This window comes from Hypanus sabinus, chromosome 28 (genome assembly GCF_030144855.1).
Source record: "Hypanus sabinus isolate sHypSab1 chromosome 28, sHypSab1.hap1, whole genome shotgun sequence".
NCBI classification, from domain to species: domain Eukaryota; kingdom Metazoa; phylum Chordata; class Chondrichthyes; order Myliobatiformes; family Dasyatidae; genus Hypanus; species Hypanus sabinus.
This window is the reverse complement of record NC_082733.1, coordinates 16,346,635-16,368,113: the sequence shown is the minus strand read 5'-3', so window position 1 is coordinate 16,368,113 and position 21,479 is coordinate 16,346,635.

The following is a 21,479-nucleotide window of genomic DNA, read 5'->3' as shown; positions in this document are numbered from 1 at the left end:
CTAAGAATCTAAAGAACAAAATGGCCAGGGAACTTTTCCACTCCTGCATGCATCACAGTGTCTGGATCTTAGACCCCAACTCATCTGTTCAAGCTACAGAAACTTGCTACAGATCTGATTGCCATGGATTGCTATCATCTCCATCAGTTCCAACATTCAACAGCTGCAATGTATCACATCGCGTATCCAAGCTGATTCATTTATTTCATGATTTAAATGTAAAACTGTTGAAAACCCCCACCCCCAGTCCCACTGAAGGTCCTCACACATCAAAGTCCACACACAAGAGACACTCTGCCCAGTGGGCACTGTGTGCTGTGCTAAGGCACACCATGCTTTGGTAGAACTCACAGACATATTGTCGTAGAGTAAAACAGGTTCTCACCCACGCCAAACAAGATGTCCATCTAAGCTGGTCCCACTTGACCACAATTGTAAAATCACCACAAGATAAAGGTTCCTCCAAGCCCAGATAACCCCAACAAATCCACCCGATTCCATTACCATCCTCCAGCTTTCTGTGAGCATCCATGTGTAGGCACGATCGCCTATTCACCACTTTGCCAAAATAGTGAGAAACCAAATTAGTGGAACATTCTCTGCTGGAATGCTATAATTAAAGCAATGACACAACTAAAATTACTGTCAAAAATTGAAACAAAGTTTCTATGGCTATGAAGAATGTGTTTTCTTTTGACTCCTTTAAAGAAATTGCTTGAAGGTCAGGCATCTAAATGTTAATTGGCTTAGTTAACAAGCAACTGTCTGTGTTCCTTTGCACCACTGCCATTTTACTTTTCAATTACCAGAAACCACAAGTTTGTCTGGCTCATTACATCTGGAGGGATACAGTAAACTGATCCCATTTCATCAAAGTATAATCCCTTCCTATAAATCAAACGTCGCTGAGCAGCCATTGAAGTTTCCAGTGAAGCATTTGGAGCTTATTTTCAATTCAGCTTTCTACAATTAAATGTTGTTTATACATATAAAGTATACATAACAAACAGTGTCAAGGTTCTAATTTAGAATATAGAATATAGAACAGTACACCGCAAGAATACGTCCTTCGACCCACAGCTATGGGGTGACCATGATGTCAGTTTTAAATAATCCCATTTGCCTGTTAATGGCTTATATCTCTCCATTCCCTGCCTGTTTATGTCTATCTAAGCGTCTCTTTGAAAATTATCGCAACTGTTTCCACCACTTCATGCTACCTGTCCTGCTGAATTCCTCCAGCATTTTGTGTGATTTTCTGGAATCTGCAGAGTCAATGAAGGCAAGTGGGCTATATTCCTTCTTTCCCATCCTATTTACTTGAGTTACCACTTTCAGGAAGCTTTGACTTGTACCCCAAGATCCCTCTGTACATCAGTGCTCCTAAGGATACTGTCACTCACTGAAAATGCTCTTCCTACAGCTCCCCCTGAAGTACAATACTTGTTTGGGCGAAACTCCATCTGCCCATATTTCCAATTAGTGTATATTCTGTTCGATCCTTCCTCACAATCCACAAATCTGCTAATTTTTGTGTCGTCTGCAAACTTTCTATTCGGCTTGCCAATATTTCCATCTAGATTAGAAACTTAGAAATCCTACAGCACACTACAGGCCCTTCGGCCCACAAAGCTGTGCTGAACATGTCCTTACCTTAGAAATTACCTAGGGTTACCCATAACCTTCTATTTTTCTAAGCTCCATGTACTTATGCAGGAGTCTATCATATCCGCCTCCACCACCATCACCAGCAGCCCATTCCAAACACTCACCACTCTCTGAGTAAAAAACTTACCCCTGACATCACCTGTGTACCTACTTCCAAGCACCTTAAAACTGTGTCCACTAGTCCCAGCCATCTCAGCCCTGGGAAAAAGCCTCTGACTATCCAAATGATCAACATCTCTGATCAACTTACACACCTCTATTAAGTCACCTCTCATCCTCCATCGCTCCAAGGAGAAAAGGCCGAGTTCACTCAACCTATTCTCATAAGACATGCTCCCCAATCCCGGCAACATCCTTGTAAATCTCCTCTGCACCTTTTCTATAGTTTCCACATCCTTCTTGTAGTTAGGTGACCAGAACTGAGCACAGTAATCCAGGTGGGGTCTGACCAGGGTCCTATATAGCTGCAACATTACCTCTCGGCTCCTAAACTCAAAACCCATGATTGATGAAGGCCAATGCACCATATGCCTTCTTAACCACAGAGTCAATCTGCACAGCAACTTTGAGTGTCCTATGGACTCAGACCCCAAAATCCCTTTGATCCTCCACACTGCCAAGAGTCTTACCATTAATACTATATTCTGCCATCATATCTGACCTACCAAAATGAACCACTTCACACTTACCTGGTTTGAACTCCATCTGCCACTTCTCAGCCCAGTTTTGTACCCTATCAATGTCCCACTGTAACCTCTGACAGCCCTCCACACTATCCGCAACAACTCCAACCTTTGTATCATCAGCAAATTTACTAACCCATCCCTCCATTTCCGCATCCGGGTCATTTACAAAAATCACGAAGAGTAGGTGTCCCAGAACTGATTATTTATGTATGTGATAAAATACAGAGCTCCCAGCATTGATCCTTGTAGTACACTACTGGTCATAGAACTTCTGTCAGAATAACAGTATCCTCACCTTCTTGGTAAAGTCAACTTTGAATACCTTCTACCATGTTTCCATGAATCCTACGTATCTTAATCTTCTGGATCAGTTTATCTTGTCCAAAGTTTTTCAGAAGCTCATGTATATAACATTCACTGCCTAACCTGATCAATCAACTGCACCACCTCCTCAAACACTTCATCAAGTTTGTAAAATATGAACTCCCCCACACAAAGCTTAGGGTTGGGCAGCTGGCAGCACAACCACTAACACTAAGGTGGCAAAGATAAAGGATGTGCGTAGCCCAGGACTGGAGAAGTGCAGAGATCCCAGAGCACTGTAGGGCTGAAGGAGTTCACAGATGTATAGAATGATTTAACCATGGAGGGAACTGAAAACATAGATAAGAATTTTAGAATTGAGACTTTACCACAACAGCAGACATTGCATGTCAGAATCCAGAACTGATAAAACTTGTGTGAGTCAATGTATGGTTGATAGAATTTGGATAAAATCAAGTATGGGTGGTTGAAGACTGTCGAAAAGCAATACAATAGTTCAATCTGGAGATTTAAAAAAAACATGGATATGGATTTCAGAGTCTGACTAGCTGTCGCAGTTCTTTAATTATGTTATAAAGGTGGGCAATGTTCCTGTGATGCTGTAGCAAGCAAGTTTCTCATTATACCTGTGCATACATTTTGCATTGACAGTAATTTTGACTTTGATCTTGATAATGGTGAGATATATAATCCAAACATTGATGGGAGAAGAAACAGGCAGCTATCTGAGAAAATGCAGAAAGGAATCCGGGGTATAGTGGCTAGGTAGGTATAAACAGTCTCAGTAATGGTAAGTCTAAAGAAATGGAATATACACAACAAGCCAAAGTTTGAAGAAAGCAAAAGGCGTGAATGTTGTAAAGCAGAAATTGCTTATGAAGATAGGTGAGGGTATAGATAGATTTGAAGATAAGTTTCAGATGTTAAAGTTGAGGTTTTGGTGCATAGGTGGGTGCATGGACACCATCCTATGACAATAGTATGCCATCACGTGGAAGTCAATGTCAGTAAAACTAAAAAAAAACTGTTTACTTAACAAAGGAGAAAAGGGTGAGCATATGACAGTCTACATTGTGGATTGGTGGTGGAGCAAATCACCAGCTTTAAATTCTTGGGCATTACTATATTGGTCTCAGAAAGGCACCATCCATTATTATGGACCTCTAGCACCCAGGGCATTCCCTTTTCTCATTGTTACCATCAGGCACACACTCAGCAATTCAGAATCAGCTTCTTCCCCTCTGCCATCCAGTTCCTAAATGGACATTGAATCTTTGGACATTACCTCACTTTTTTTTAATATAGTATTTCTGTTTTTGCACTTTTTTTCTATTCAATATACAAAACTAATTTACTTGTTTATTTATTATTATTATTTTAATTATTTTTTTCTGCTAGATTACGCTGGACAACAAAGATTTTGCTTCCTGAATACCTTTAGGTGTATCTTATGAATTTTGGGCTACTGATCATGAAAAACACCATGAAATTTCCCTATCATGCAACAGTTTTTGAATCACTTGTGTTTATTATTTCAATTCATAATTCAAGTCAATTAAAATGTTGCCTACAATGTAAGCTGGAAAGTTTCCTATCTTGTCCAGGCATGCTTAGGCGACACGGCTGCTTCATGGCAGGACAGGTTTTAATGATAATTACTGGGTTCAGGACTGTAAGGATGGAATTTGCTATCACCAGGCACAAAGATTTCTATGAAGGATTTTGATATTTGAGACAGATGCTTCCGAGAATAACTGATGCCAAGATTAAGGAAAGCATATTTGTTGATCCACAAATCAAACAGGTCATCAGTGACAGGCAATTTGAAGAATTTCTAGTGGGACCGGAGAAAATCACACGGCAGGCATTCAAGGAAGTTGTTGAAATTTTTCTCGGCATCCACAGAGCACCAAACTACATGCAGCTGGTTGAAAGCATGCTTCAAGCATATAAAACATGAAATGCAACATGTCACTAAAGATTCATGCAACATGTCACTAAAGATTCATTTTCTGCATTCCCATTTAGACTTCTTCCCTGCAAATCTTGGTGCTGTTAGTGACGAGCACGGTGAAAGGTTTCACCAGGTTGTTGCGGTCATGGAGAAAAGATACCAGAACAACTGGAATCCATCAGTGCTGACAAATTATTGTTGGACACTTAAGCGAAAAGCCTCAGACACTGAGTACAAATGAAAATCATTAACAAAGTATTTTTAACTTAGTTGAACTATTGCAAAGCATCAGCACCATTATGCAATTAAACACATTATGCTCAATAAAAGTTAATTTGTTGTTTTTCCAAATTCCTACATGATACAAGTAGTCTGAAGTTATCTTTATGTTCATCTTCAAGCAGTCTATCATAACAAAAAAAATTCTGAGGAAGCAACATTTTGAAAAAAAAATTTGTCCACTGTTGTGTATCGCATTGAACTGCTGCTGCTAAATGAACAAATTTCACCTCACATGCCGGTGATAATAAACCTGATTCTGATTCTGATTCATGTGAGCATCACATAGAGGAAAATACAGGAAGGTGCATCTACACCTTTACTTTCTCAGAACATTCAGTGTGTCACCAAACACTCTAACAGACTTCTACAGATGAACTTTTGAAAGTATCCTTTCCTGTAGCAAAATGGTCTGGCAAGGGAATTTAAATGTGCAGGAAGAAGCTGCAGAGCATTGTAATGTAAACAGAGTCACAGAAGAGACACTGAAGCTAATGGATACTGAAGTGTTTTATTCAACAAAATGAGACATGCTGAGAGGAAAGAGGCCTGGTTGACAATATTACATGACATTCTATTTGCTAAAGATGAAAGGTAACAGCAGGGCAATTCTATAGTATCTACAATGCTTCCTTGGGATTACATATAGTAGTCACACACCTCCTTCTTCACACCCATACTCCCGACACCCAAACTGCATGTTATAGACAATAGACAAAAGGTGCAGAAGTAGACCATTCGGCCCTTCGAGCCTGCACCGCCATTTTGAGATCATGGCTGTTCATCTACTATCAATACCCGGTTCCTGCCTTGACCCCATATCCCTTGATTCCCCTATCCATAAGATACCTATCTAGCTCCTTCTTGAAAGCATCCAGAGAATTGGCCTCCACTGCCTTCCAAGGCAGTGCATTCCAGACCCCCACAACTCTCTGGGAGAGGAAGTTTTTCCTTAACTCTGTCCTAAATGACCTACCCCTTATTCTCAAAACATGCCCTCTGGTACTGGACTCTCCCAGCATCTGGAACATATTTCCTGCCTCTATCTTGTCCAATCCCTTAATAATCTTATATGTTGCAACCAGATCCTCTCTCAATCTCCTTAATTCCAGTGTACAAGCACAGTCTCTCTAACCTCTCTGCGTAAGACAGTCCAGACATCCCAGGAATTAACCTCGTGAATCTACACTGCACTTCCTCTACAGCCAGGATGTCCTTCCTTAACCCTGGAGACCAAAACTGTACACAATACTCCAGGTGTGGTCTCACCAGGGCCCTGTACAAATGCAAGAGGACTTCTTTGCTCTTGTACTCAATTCCCTTTGTAATAAAGGCCAACATTCCATTAGCCTTCTTCACTGCCTGCTGCACTTGCTCATTCACCTTCAGTGACTGATGAACAAGGACTGCTAGATCTCTTTGTATTTCTCCCTTACCTAACTCTACACAGTTCAGATAATAATCTGCCTTCCTGTCCTTACTGCCAAAGTGGATAACCTCACACTTATTCATATTAAACATCATCTGCCAAGTATCTGCCCACTCACCCAGCCTATCCGTCACCCTGAATTCTCCTAACATCCTCATCACATGTCACACTGCCACCCAGCTTAGTATCATCAGCAAACTTGCTGATGTTATTCTCAATGCCTTCATCTAAATCATTGACGTAAATCGTAAACAGTTAATCAGCATTATCTGATTTTCAATCAACTAGTGTCCACGGCCCCAGGAAAACTATTGTTCAGTGCTGCATTTTAAATTTAATTTACAATCCATGTTCATGTCTGAAGAATGCCTGCTGTTGAACTTGTTATATACTGTAACTCCAGAATACACCCTAACAAGAGAGTAGTCGACTCAGCCCAACGTAACAATGGCACATCTTTCCTCATCGTATATAGTATCCACATGAGTTGCTGCCTCAGGAAAGCAACGTCTAACATCAAAGTCTCCCCACCATCCAAGCAATGCCATTACCATCAGGCAGCAGACAGAAATCTCAGAGCAAAAGATTGAAGACTAGATAATTCCATTCAACCACTCAGCTCTTGAACCAACTTGCATAAACACTAAACGCAACCTCACTATAACTACTTTGACCACTTTATACCTCAGAGAACTGTTTTTTATTGTTTTAATTATATTTTTCCTTGTATAATTTTGTATGACATGTTGTTCATTTATGTTGTTTTTTTGTAAATGCTACATATCAGATGTGATGTGGCTGTGTTGTTGCTGTGAGCACGTTTCTCCTTCTACCTGGTGCATATATATACTTGTGCATATGACAATAAATTTTGATTTTGTGTACATTTACACGTCTTGTAGATTTCTTCATCCACATAGCTGGCACTATGGATTAATATATTCAAAAGGCCAGGTAGAAGAAACAATAAATATATCTGCAGGCTTTCCAATTTATATTAGATAAAGCAATTTCTAGACTCATGTCTATACATTATTCTATTTCTTCAAAGATACTCTGACAAACGCACAGGAGAATGTATAGTGCTTCAGTTTCCTCAAGGATAACTCGAGGTATACAAATATTTTTCCATTGCTAATTGATATTTCCAGTTTATGCTTACCTGTGCACTAATAGAAAATGATCATGAATCCATAAGATTAATTAATCTGTCTACAGAAAATTAATTTAAATGAATGCCTTTGACAAATTGAAGCCCATGTGCATATTGCATTGATTATATCATGCCTCAGAAAACTCATTGTACCAGATGAAACATTTGAAAGGTGGTCAGAACCAGCCTAGCATTGAGTATAACACTTGCAATCATTTTACATCTGTTTGTTCTGCCAATTTTGAGTTCAGCAGAATAACATGGATTTATGTTTATTGATCCTGTTCATGCCTCAGCAAGTGTCATGTTCGACAGGCTTTTAATGGTTGAGTGATTTTACATCTGTTGCTGTTCAATTTACTGGCAGCAGTGCCAGTAATCCCAGTGGAAAGATGCTTACCTCCACAGGAGATGCTATTAGTCACCGGCTGACCTGAAATTCACATGATCTAGCTCAGGACTGTGACCTAATCTCCTCCACATGAATATACCAACCTAATCAGTTACTCAGGCACTGGCATTTGTGCCAGGGATATGTGCACTTAAGAGTGTCCTGAACCCAAAAAAAAAACAGCTAGGGCTTCCATAAAGAGCAATTATTCCACCCGTAAAACTCAAAGAAACCAGCCGCAGCCTGAATGCTTGCCCAGACATTCGATTTTGCTTTCAAATTCGATGATTCTTATACCTTTTCAAAATAATTGAGGATATTCTTCCTTACTCAATTCACATTGTTCAAAATAACATATTCTGTAACTAACATCTACAGGGATGAAGTACCTGCAGTAATTAAACACTAACATGTTGTCTATAGTTGATCCATCTTGCAGGGAAGCAATAATGCATTGTGATTGACTGCTCAATCTTCATGGCCACTGACAGCATATACAGTACGTGTATGTGGACTTCAGGGTTTCTTACGGGTTAATTTATCTTTTATTTATGGGCGGAGGTGCCTTATCTCCTTTTAGTGTCCGCCCTAACTACCTTCTTTGGTAGCTGTGGTGATGCACCTTTCTGAAGGAGACATTATGGTTTCATACAACCTAATGACTCTCAAAATCTGGTGGAATTGCATGATCTCACATCAAAATCATCAAAGATTTGTTTTGACTGGAGAATTAAAACAGTAGTGATTTGTTTAGAGCAAATCTTTCCAGTTTAGATGTGCAAGTACCTTAACTGACATTCCCTTTCTTTCAACTCCTTTTTCCTCCAGACATTAATGGACCAAGAACAATCTTCGTTTAAAACTGCAACTTGCCCATTGATTAGGTGCCAGTCTAATAATTCTTAAACTAAAGGTGAGAGATGTTATTACATTATTAAATTGATGGATAAACTATTTATTAATTCTGAACCTATCGAGTGAATTAAGGCTAATTAATTAAAAATAAAGTTTTGATGGGATGGCAAGTGTTGTGACATAGCAGCAGTAAAGCCGTGAATCAGAATTAGTAGCATCCAGCAAAATCACAAAAGACCACATTTATGAGAAGTGCTGTTGTCCCAAAGAAGGTTTGAGTTGTTGAATTGGGATCTGAGCTGCAGACATCATAAAGCATCAGGAAGGGAAAATGCAATGGTATAGATTTAGTCAAAGGTAAGAGACAGGAAGATGTGCCATGTAGTTAGTTTTATATTAAATGACTAAATTACAGCACAAAACCAATCATTAAAAAAACTTTATAGACATACTGCATAATGCAATTGCATTCAATTAATTCATCAAACATATGGAATGTCACAGTGAGCATATGAGTGTCACCAATCAGCCTCCACAATGACTTGGGCCCCTCTGCTGTATGTGGCAATGAATTCCAGAGATTCACCACAACTCTCACAAAAAAGAAAACTGTTCTTATTTCTATTCTAAAAGGACATCCTTCTGTTCTGAGGCTGTGCTCTCTGGACATAGACTCCACCACCCTTGGAAACGTCCTCTCCACATCCACTATACCTAGGCCTTTCAATATTCAGTAGGTTATAAGAGACCCCGCTCCTTTTTCTAAACTCCAGAGCCATCAGACACTACTCCAGTGTTAACCCTTTCATTCCTGGAATCATTCTCATGAACCTCCTCTGAATCCTCTCCAAACCCAGCCCTTCATTTCTTAGATAAGGGGCTCAAAACTGCTCACAAAACTCCAAATATGGTCGGACCAATGCCTTATAAGGCCTCAGTATTAGATCCTTGATTTTATATTCTAGTCCTCTTGAAATAAATACATTTACATTTGTTACATTTGTTATCAAATAATATATAAATTACACAGCCTTAAGATGTGCTTGCATTGCATTTGCCTTCTTATCAGGGACTCAACCTGTGAGTTAACCTTAAGGGAATCCTGCACAAGGAATCCCAAGTTCCTTTTCATCTCTGATTTCTGAACTTTCTCCCCATTTAGAAAATAGTCTGTGCATTTATTCCTTCTACAAAAGTGCATGACCATACATTTCTCTACATCAGGATTTCTCAACCAGGGCTCCGTGAGAGGCCACCAGGAGTTCCATAAGAGATTGGGATTTAAAGAAAATAAACATCGTCTTTTAAACTTCATGCAATGCGCGATGCTAGCATTGTCAGTGACCGAGCAGCCCCATTAGGAACCTCATTAGAGGTCTCTCAGCCAGGTATGGCAGTGCACAGTAGGACCACGTTTATCTGGTTGAGAGCATTCTCAGTTTTTGGCACGAGATAGGGAAGGCTTTATTACACAGAGGGGAGGGCTGATGAGGAGCGTGAAGTGTGTTTTCTGACCGTTGAATGGACTCACCCAACCTGGGCTGTGACATCACCCTCTCCTTCCCGAATTACCTCCCCCAAACTTCCCCTTACGCGCTGCCGACCAACTTGCAAGAGCAAACAAACTCTATCAGTGTAGATGGTGGTTGGAGGGAAATTTTCATTCTAAAGAAGGAATATTCACACACTGCAACTCAGCTGGTGGCCTGCCACTTGATATAAGTTCAACCCAGAATTGAGTATTTGTGCAGCAACAAACAAGCACAGGTTTCACACGCTGGGCCTTTGTCTGAGCCGGATCATGTCACTTAGTAAGAAAATGTTTTTTCAAAGTCTTACATAAAATTGTGCCTTAAGCTATATTTTTATTCATATTGCTTTGGCTTATAGTTTTAGCAACTTCACTATTCAGCATCATCAATAAATTTTCATGTTGGAAATGGCATTAGTTAAAATCAATTTACAACCTTTATTCAAATTAAATCTACAAAGCCTACCTTTCGAAAAATTGAATCCCATTTTGGGTTAAGCCAGTATGTTAGCAGAAATTTATTGTGTTTGTTTGCCTTATGAGTTTTTAAAATTTCTGAAAGGGAAAGAGGGAGATTAATTTCAAGAAAGGTAAGCTAAGCTTAACTACCTGATTTTTCAAGAAAGGTTGGCTAAAAATTCATTCTCTACTCAAAAGAGAATTGACAATTATTTTTGGAATATTATATCTACAACGTACTGACTTCCTGAGACCTGAAAATTATTTCAGGGGTTCCTCTAGTGCAAAAAGGTTGAGCAAGCCTGCTCTATACCATCTGCCAATTCTTTGCCCTTTCTTCTAATCTGTCTAAGTCATTGAACATAGAACAGTACAACACAGGAATAGGCCCTTTGGCCCACAATGGTGAGATAGACCAATAAAAGTCGTAGTAAATGGTCAACTAAACTAATCTCTTTTGCACTCAAAAGATTCTGCAGGTACTGGGAATCCAGGGCAACACACACAAGATGCTGGAGGAACTCAGCAGGTCAGGCAGCATCTATGGAAATGAACATATTTCGAGGTTTAAGGCTAAGACTCTTCTTCAGGACTGGAAAGGAAGGGGATAGACACCAGAATAAAAAGGTAGGGGGGACAGTGAAGGACTTCCCCCTTCCTTTCCAATCCCGATGAAGGGCCTCAGCTTTTTTGTGTATTAATATCCATAATCCTTCCATTTTTCCAAAATGTCTGTCAAAAGTCCATAATATATCTGCCTCTGCCACCAACACAGGCAATGGATTTCAGGCACCCACAACTCTTTATGTTAAATCTTGCCCCTCACATCTCCTTTGAAATTTCCCCCCTCTTGCCTTAAATGCTGTTAAATCTGGTATTTAACATTTCAACACTGTTAAAAAGATAATGTCTGTCTACTCTATTTATTCTTTTCAAAATCTTATATATCTCTTTCAGATCTCTCCTTAGCCTCTGGCACTCCAAAGAAAACACCCACGTTTGTCCAACCTCTCATTATAACAAATGCTCTCTAATCCAGGCAGCATTCCGGTAAACCTATTTCCCAGGCTCGACGAGAAGATCAGAGACCTCAGCCTACACCTTCCCTTGTTTAGCTGGATCCTGGTCTTCCTGTCAGATCGCCGACAGGTGGTAAGGATGGGCACTCTTGCCTCTACCCCACTGACTCTCAACACAGGGGCACCCCAAGGCTGTGTCCTGAGCCCCCTCCCCTACTCCCTATACACCCACAACTGTGTTGCCACACACAGCTCCAACCTGCTGATCAAATTTGCAGATGACACAACTTTGATGGGCCTTATTTCCAACAATGATGAGACAGTCCGCAGGGGAGAAGTCAATGCCCTGACACAGTGGTGCCAAGAAGCAATCTCTCCCTCAATGTCCAAAATACAAAGGAGTTGATTGTGGATTACAGGAGGGATGGAGACAGGCTAGCCCCTATTGACATCAATAGATGTCAATTGAGACTGTAGTTGAGAGGGTGAGTAATTTCAAGTCCCTTGGTATACACATCACTGAGGGGCTCACCTGGACCGTACATACTGGCTGTGTGGTGAAGAAAGCACAACAACGACTCTTTCACGTCAGACAGCTGAAGAAGTTTGGCATGAGTCCCCGGATCCTCAGGACTTTCTACAGGGGCACCAGTACTCGCCTCAATCACAGGGCACTGCAGAGAGTGGTACAGACTGTCCTCTATTCAGGACATTTACAGCAACAGGTGCATAAAAAGGGCCTGGAGAATCATCAGGGACTCCAGCCACCCCAACCACAAACTGCTTCAGCTGCTTCCATCTGCAAACAGTTCTGCAGCATTAAGGCCAGCTTCTTTCACCAGCCCATCAGATTTATCAATACACATTGATCTGATTGCAAATCTGTATATGCATGTATACAAAATAATTATGCATACATCCTAGTATTCAGGCAATATCCTCCCATATTTCCCTTCCTTATTCCTTGTACATAGCAACAGAAATGAAACATAAAAATTTTTCTCTCTCATGCTGTGAGATGGATGTAAGAAATAAAATTCTAATTCCAATTCCATCCTACACCTTCTCCAAATCCTTCCTATCATGGAGCTACCAGAACTGAATGCAGTACTCTAGATGTAGCCTAAGTAGATTTTTATTAAGCTGCAACATAACTTGCTAACTTTTGAACTAAATGCCTCAACTAATAAAGGCGAACATGCTCTTGGCAAGTGCCTGTAAAAAGTATTCACTCCTTTGGAAGTTCTCATTTTTTACTGTTTTACAAGATTGAATCACAGTGGATTTAATTTGGCTTTTTTTGACACTGTTCAACAAGAGAAACTACACCATGAAGTAAAAAAAAGAACTCTTCAAGCAACTCTAGGAAAAGGTTAATGAAAAGAACAAGTCAGGAGATATATAGAAGAAAATTTCCAAGTCACTGAATAACCCTTGGAGTACAGTTAAGTCAATCATCAAGAAATGGAAAAAATATGGCACAGCTTACAACAACTGTTGCTTGGGTGCTTCACTAGTCACAGCTTTATGGGAGAGTGGCAAAGAGAGAGCCACTGTTGGAAAAAAAAATCACATGAAATCTTGGCTAGAGTTTCCCAGAAGGCACGTGGGAGACTCTGAAGTCAGCTGAGAGAAGGTTCTATGGTCTGATGAAAGCTAAATTGTGCTTTTCGACTATCAGACTAAACATTATGTTTGATCTAAGCCAAACGCTGCACATCATCAACAACACTGTCACTACCTTTAAGAACCCACAGTATTACAGGGATGTTACTAATATGGGTAGAGCATTGGCTAATTGGTAGGAGGTAGTGAGTGGGAATAAAAGGATCCTTTTCTGGTTGGCTGCCAGTGACTAGTGGTGTTCTGCAGGGGTCAGTGTTGGGACCACTTCTTTTTATACTGTATATCAATGATTTAGATGATGGAATAGATAGCTTTGTTGCCAAGTTTGCAGATGATACAAAGATTGGTGGAGGGACAGGTAGTGTTGAGGAAACAGGTAGGATGCAGAAGGACTTAGACAGATTAGAAAAATGAGCAAAGTGAGGGAGATTGATAAGTTTGTGGCCTAAGGTAGAAGGAGTCAATTTTAGAAAACCTAGCACATTTATTTTTCAACATAGTCCTCTCCTACATGTACACACTTAGTCCAGCGGTCGTGGAGCATACGGATCCCTTCTTTGTAGAAGTGGTCCACAGCAGGGGTGATTGATAAGTTTGTGGGCTAAGGTAGTAGGAGATGAGTTATTCAAACTTTCTGCATTATCACTGGAAGAGTTGAACTGCACGTGCATATAACGAGAGTGTCTTGGATCTCCCAGTGGTCCACAGCAGGGATGATTGATAAGTTCATGGCCCACGGTAGAAGGAGATGGGTTATACAATTCTCGTTACTTGCACATGCAGTTCAACTCTTTGAGTGAAAATGCATAAAGTTTGAATTAATAACTCATCTCCTTTTATCTTAAGCCACAAAGTTATCAATCACCCCATGCTGTAGACCACTTCTGGAGGTCCAAGATGCCGACTTTTACAAAGAAGAGATTCGTATGCTCCACGACTGCTGGATTAAGTGTGTAAATGCAGGAAAAAACTTATCAATCACCCCTCGTAAAGTGGCAAATGAAATACAATGTTGGAAAATGCATGGTCATACACTTTGGTAGTAGAAATAAATGTGCAGACTATTTTCTAAACAGGGAGAAAATCCAGGAATCTGAGATGCAGAGGGACTAAGGAGTCCTTGTGCAGTACACCCTGAAGTTAACTTGCTGGTTGAGTTGGTGGTGAGGAAGGCAAATGCCATGTTAGCATTCATTTCAAGAGGTCCAGAATACAAGATCAAGGGTGTGTTGTGAGGTTTTATAAGGCACTGATGAGGCCTCACCTTGAGTATTGTGAACTGTTTTTGGCCCCTCATCTTAGAAAAGATGTGCTGGCATTGGAGAGGGTACAGAGGAGGTTCACAAGGATGATTCCAGGAATGAAAGGGTTCTCATACAAAGAATGTTTGATGGCTCTGGCTCCATACTCACTGGAATTCAGAAGGAAGAGGGGCGGGGGAATCTCATTGAAACCTTTTGAATGTTGAAAGGCCTAGACAGAGTAGATGTGGACTGTTTCCCATGGTGGGAGAGTCTAGGACCAAAGGGCAGAGCTTCAGGATAACGGGATGTGGAGAAATTTCTTTAGCCAAAGGGTGGTGAATTTGTTGCCACATGCAGCTATGGAGGCTGGGTCATTGGGTGTATTTAAGGCAGAAATTGATAGGTTCTTGATTGGATATGACATCGAAGGTTACAGGGAGAAGGCTGGGAACTGGGTTGAGGAAGAGAAAAAGGAAGGATCAGCCATGATTGAATGGCGGAGCAGACTCGATGAGTCAGATGGCCTAATTCTGCTCCTATGTTTTATGGTCATGGTCTAAAACTTGATGCGGTCTGCAAGAGAACTGGGACTTAAGAGAAAGTTTGTTTTCCAGCAAGACAATGACCACAAGTATAAAGCCAAAGCTGATACACGGTGTTTGGCTTATGCCAAACATAGCATTTAGTCTAATGGCCTACAAGCTCAAGTATGGCTTCATTAGACACAGAACCTTTTGAATTCAGAGTCTGCCACATGCCTTCTGGCAAACACTAGCAGAGATTTCAAGAGAGTTTCTTTCAATGGTGGCTTTCTCATTGCCACTCTCCCATAAAGCTGCAACTGGTGAAACACCAGGGCAACAGTTGTATGTGCAGTCTCTCCCATCTCAGCCACTGAAGCTTATAACTCGTCCAGAGTTGTCATAGGTCTCTTGTTGGTCTCCTTCACTAGTCCCCTTCTTACATAGTCAACAAGATTTTGAGAAGAACCTGTATTAAGCAGATTTACAGTTGTGCCATATTCTTTCCATTTCTTGATGATCAAATTAACTGTACTCCAAGGGATACTCTGTGGCTTGGAAATTTTCTTGTGACCATTTCCTGACTTGTGCATTTCAATAAATTTTTCACAGATTTGCTTGGAGTGTTCTTTTATCTTCATGATGTAGTTTTTGCCAGGATACTGACTCACCAGCAGTTGAACCTTCCGGGTATATTTTTACTGCAATCAACTGAAACACCTTGACTGCACACAGGTGATCTCCATTTAACTAATTATGTGAATTCTAAAACCAATTGGCTGCACCAATGATGATTTGGTGTGCAATATTAAAGGGGGTGAGTAATTATGCAATCAATTATTTCATGTTTTATATCTGTAATTAACTTAGATCACTTTGCAGAGGAAAGACATTCTTTTCATAGAGGGAGTACAGAGAAGGTTCACCAGATTGATTCCTGGGATGGCAGGACTTTCATATGAAGAAAGCTTGGATCGACTCAGCTTATACTCACTGGAATTTAGAAGTTTGAGGGGAGATCTTATTGAAACATATAAAATTCTAAAGGGATTGGACAGGCTAGATGCAGGAAGATTGTTTCCGATGTTGGGGAAGTCCAGAACGAGGGGTCACAGTTTAAGGATAAAGAGGAAGCCTTTTAGGACTGAGATGAGGAAAAACTTCTTCACACAGAGAGTGGTGAATCTGTGGAATTCTCTGCCACAGGAAACAGTTGAGGCCAGTTCATTGGCTATATTTAAGAGGAAGTTAGATATGGCCCTTGTGGCTAAAGGGATCAGGAGGTATGGAGAGAAAGCAGGTACAGGGTTCTGAGTTGGATGATCAGCCATGATAATACTGAATGGTGGTGCAGGCTCGAAGGGCCAAATGGCCTACTCCTGCACCTGTTTTCTATGTTTCTATGTTTTCACTTTGGTACAAAAGAGTCTTTTTCAGTTGAGCAGTTAAAAAAAAACAAAGTAAATACACCGTGATTCAATGTTGTAGAACAATAAAACATGAAATCATCCAAGGGGGTTGAATACTTTTTGTAGGCACTGTACATTGCTAGGGTGCCTAAGACTTCTGCATAATAATTTAGTAATTTTATGTATTGCACTGTACTGCTCCCACAAAAAAACTAACTTCATGACATATGTGAGCGATGATAAACCTGATTCTGATTTGGTTCTCTATTGTGGACTAAGATTAGGGAGTAGGAAGGAGGCAAGGAGAGGGGAATCATGTTTGGGAAAATGGGAAGGGAGAGGGAATGGGAAGAACCAGAGGAACAGTCTGTAATGATCAATAAACCAATTGTTTGGAATCAAATTACCTGGCCTGGTCTCTCAGGACTGAGAGTATGTGTATCTGTGCCAACCCCCAACCCTGACGTTCCTTCTCTGCCACTTGGTCCACACCCCTCCTGTGGTACTCCATCCTTGCCATTCCCAAAATCCTTTCTTCCCACCAGATTTATAAACTTGCTCTCTGCTCCTTGTTAACAAAGTAAACAGCCATATATCTGCAGCTAAGACCTTTGCACAGTACTGCATATCTTCATCTAGATCAGTAATATATTCCACACACAGCTGAGTTCATTGTACAGATCCCCACACAACACTACTGATCACTGACCTCCAGCTAAAATTAGTCCCTTTGACCACCAACTGTCTTCTATGGGCAAGCCAGTTCGGAATCCAAACAGCCAGTTCAATGCAGAACCCCTGCATCTTAATCTTCTTGATGAGCTTCCCACGATAGACCTTGTCAAACGCCTCACTAAACTCCATGGGACAACATCGATAGCTTTTCCTTCATCGATCACTCTTGTCACCTCATCAAAAAACTCAATTAAGCTTGTAAGACATAACTTACCCCACACAAAGCCATGCTGGCTCACCCTAATTAGGCCATGGTTTTCCAAATTCTCATGAAACCTATCCCTAAGAATTCTCTGCAGTAAATTCCCCACCACTGATGTGAGATTCACCAGTCTATAGTTTCCAGCATTCTCTTTGGTTCCCTTTTGAATAATGGAACAACGTTAGCTACCCGCCAGTTTTCTGGTTCATCACCTGTGTCTAGAGAAGACGTAAAGATATTGCTCAAGCCCTCAGCAATTTCTTCTTTTGCCTCCCTCAGTAACCTGGGGTATTTTCCATCAGGCCCTTGGGACTTATCCACCTTGATGTTCTTTAAGAAAACCAACACTACCTCATCATTTACTTTGAAATGCCCTACCATATTAATACTCCTGACACCAATCTCCCTATAATCCATGTCGATCTCCTTGGCGACTGCTAATGTAAAGTACTCATTAAGGTACATCCTCACCTACATCCTCCACATCCAAACAAATTACCTCCCCCTTTATCTTTGAGTGGTCCTGTCTTTTCCCTAGTTATTCTCTTGATGTATATATACAGAACACTTGCGATTCTCTTTAATTCTGTTTGCCATGGACTTTTCATAGCCTGGCTTTCTTAATTCTCTTCTTGAGTTCTTTTCAGCCTTCTTTATGATCCTCATGGGCTCTGTTTGATTCTAGCTTTCTAAGCTTTACATACTTTTCCTTTTGCTTCTTGACTAAATTCATCAGTCCCTACTCTGTGCAGTTGGTCTTAAACTTCCTCCACATGTCACTTGTGGACTTGACCAAAACAGCTGTTTCCAGTTAACTCTCATAATGCTCTCAGAATTTGCCCCACCTCAATTTAATACTCTTCTGCAAGTCCATACTCATCCTTATCTACAGCTATCTTAAAACCTCAGATGCTGTGGTCACTGTTCCATAACTGCTTGTCCACTGAAAGGTTAGGCTCGTTACCTGAAACCAGGCCCAGAATAGCTCCTCCTCTTGCTGGAGTATCTACATCTTGGTTTAAGAATTGAGTGTATTCTCAATTCTTGAATTGAGTGTACCAGGGTATACGTGCTATCGTAGAGACAGAAATATGGGAAGAGGGGGTGGAGTGGCCCTGTTGGTGAGGAATGAGATTCAGTCCTTAGCAAGAGGTGACTTGGGAACAGGGGAAGTAGAGTCTGTGTGGATTGAGCTGAGGAACAGTAAGGGTAAAAAGACCCTAATGGGTGTTGTGTACAGGCCCCCAAACAGTAGCGTGGATATTGGGTACAAGTTGATTAGGGAGTTAACATTGGCATGTGCTAAAGGTAATGCAGTCGTTATGGGAGATTTCAACATGCAGGTGAACTGGGAGAATCAGGTAGGTGCTGGACCCCAGGATAGGGAGTTTGTGGAGTGTCTAAAGGATGTATTTTTGGAACAGCTTGTGCTTGAGCCAACCAGGAACGAGGCTATTTTGGACTTGGTGATGTGTAATGAACAGGAATTGATAAGTGATCTTGAAGTAAAGGAGCCATTAGGAAGTAGTGATCATAACATGATAAGTTTTTATCTACAATTTGAGAGGGATAAGGACAGATCAGAGGTGTCAGTGTTGCAATTAAATAAAGGAGACTACGGAGCCATGAGGGAAGAGCTGGCCAAAGTTAAATGGGCAGATGCCCTGGCAGGAAAGACAGTGGATCAGCAGTGGCAGATATTCTTGGGCATAATACAGAAGATGCAAAAGCAGTTCATTCCTATGAGAAGGAAGGTTTCAAAGAGGGGGAAGGGGCCACAGTGGTTGACAAAGGAAGTCAGAGATTGTATAGCATTAAAGAAAAAGAAGTATGACAGGGCTAAGATGAGTGGGAATACAGATGATTGGGAAAGTTTTAAGGAACAGCAGATCTTAACTAAAAAAGCAATACGGAGAGAAAAAATCAGGTATGAGCTCAGTCTAGCCAGGAATATAAAATGGGATAGCAAAAGCTTTTTTTACCAAGGGCAAATCATGCTTGACTAATCTGTTGGAGTTTTTTGAGGGTGTAACAAGGATGTTAGACGAGGGTAAGCCAGTGGATGTTGTGTACCTGGATTTTCAGAAGGCATTCGATAAGGTGCCACATAGGAGATTGGTGAGTAAAATCAGAGCTCATGGCATTGGGGGCAGGGTTTCAACATGGATAGAAAACTGGTTGGCAGATAGAAAGCAAAGGGTAGCAGTGAATGGGTGTTTCTCGGACTGGCTGGAGGTGACTAGTGGGGTACCATAGGGCTCTGTATTGGGTCCACAGCTCTTTACGATTTATGTCAACGATTTAGATGAGGGCATTGAAAACTATATCAGCAAGTTTGCTGACTATACTAAACTGGGTGGCAGTGTGACATGCGAAGAGGATGTTAGGAGAATACAGGGAGACTTGGATAGGTTGGGTGAGTGGGCAGATACTTGGCAGATGTCATTCAATGTGAATAAATGTGAAGTTATCCACTTTGGAAGCAGGAACAAGAGGGCAGAGTATTGTCTGAACGGTGTAGAGTTAGGTAAGGGAGGAATGCAAAGAGACCTAGGAGTCCTAGTTCATCAGTCAATGAAGATGAATGAGCAAGTGCAACAGGCAGAGAAGAGGGCAAATGGAATGTTGGCCTTTGTTACAAGGGGAATTGAGTACAAGAGCAAGGATGTCCTTTTGCATTTGTACAGGGCCCTGGTGAGACCACACCTGGAATATTGTGTACAGTTTTGGTCTCCAGGTTTAAGGAAGGACATTCTGGCAATTGAGGAAGTGCAGCGTAGATTCACTAGGTTGATTCCTGGGATGACAGGGCTGTCTTACGCAGAGAGATTGGAGAGATTGGGCTTGTACATGCTGGAATTGAGGAGATTGAGAGGGGATCTGATTGAAACGTTTAAGATAATTAAAGGATTTGATAGGATTGAGGCAGGAAATATGTTCCAGATGTTGGGAGAGTCCAGTACCAGAGGGCATGGATTGAGAATAAGAGGTCAGTTATTTAAAACAGAGTTGAGGAGGTCAAATATGATAGCAGAATATAGTATTAATGGTAAGACTCTTGGCAGTGTGGAGTATCAGAGGGATCTTGGAGTCCGAGTCCATAGGACACTCAAAGCAGCTGCGCAGGTTGACTCTGTGGTTAAGAAGGTGTACGGTGTATTGGCCTTCATCCATCGTGGAATTGAATTTAGAAGCTGAGAGGTAATGTTGCAGTTATATAGGACCCTGGTCAGACCCTAATTGGAGTACTGTGCTCAGTTCTGGTCGCCTCACTACAGGAAGGATGTGGAAGCCATAGAAAGGGTACAGAGGAGATTTACAAGGATGTTGGCTGGATTGGGGAGCATGCCTTATGAGAATACATTGAGTGAACTCGGCCTTGGAGCGACGGAGGATGAGAGGTGACCTGATCGAGATGTATAAGATGATGAGAGGTATTGATCATGTAGATAGTCACAGAGGCCTTTTCCCAGGGCTGAAATGGTTGCCACAAAAGGATACAGGCTTAAGGTGCTGGGGAGTAGGTACAGAGGAGATGTCAGGGTAAGTTTTTTACTCAGAGAGTGGTGAGTGTGTGGAATGGGCTGCCGGCAATGGTGGTGGAGGTGGATACGATAGGGTCTTTTAAGGGACTTTTGGATAGGTACATGGAGCTTAGAAAAATAGTGGGCTATGGGTAAACTAGTAATTTCTAAGGTAGGGACATGTTCGGCACAACTTTGTGAGCCAAAGGGTCTGTATTGTGCTGTAGGTTTTCTATGTTTCTATCTATACTAGTATCTTTCGTGTAATACCATGGGTTCTTCTCTTGGTTTAGCAGCCTCATATATGGCACCGTGTCAAAGTCTTCTGAAAATCCAAGTAAACAACATTCACTGACTCTCCTTTGTCTATCATGTCTTCTCTTTCCTCAAAAAATTACCTCAAGCAAACCATGCTGACTTTGGCTGCTTTTATCATGTGCTTCCAAGTACCCTGAAACCTCATCCTTAAT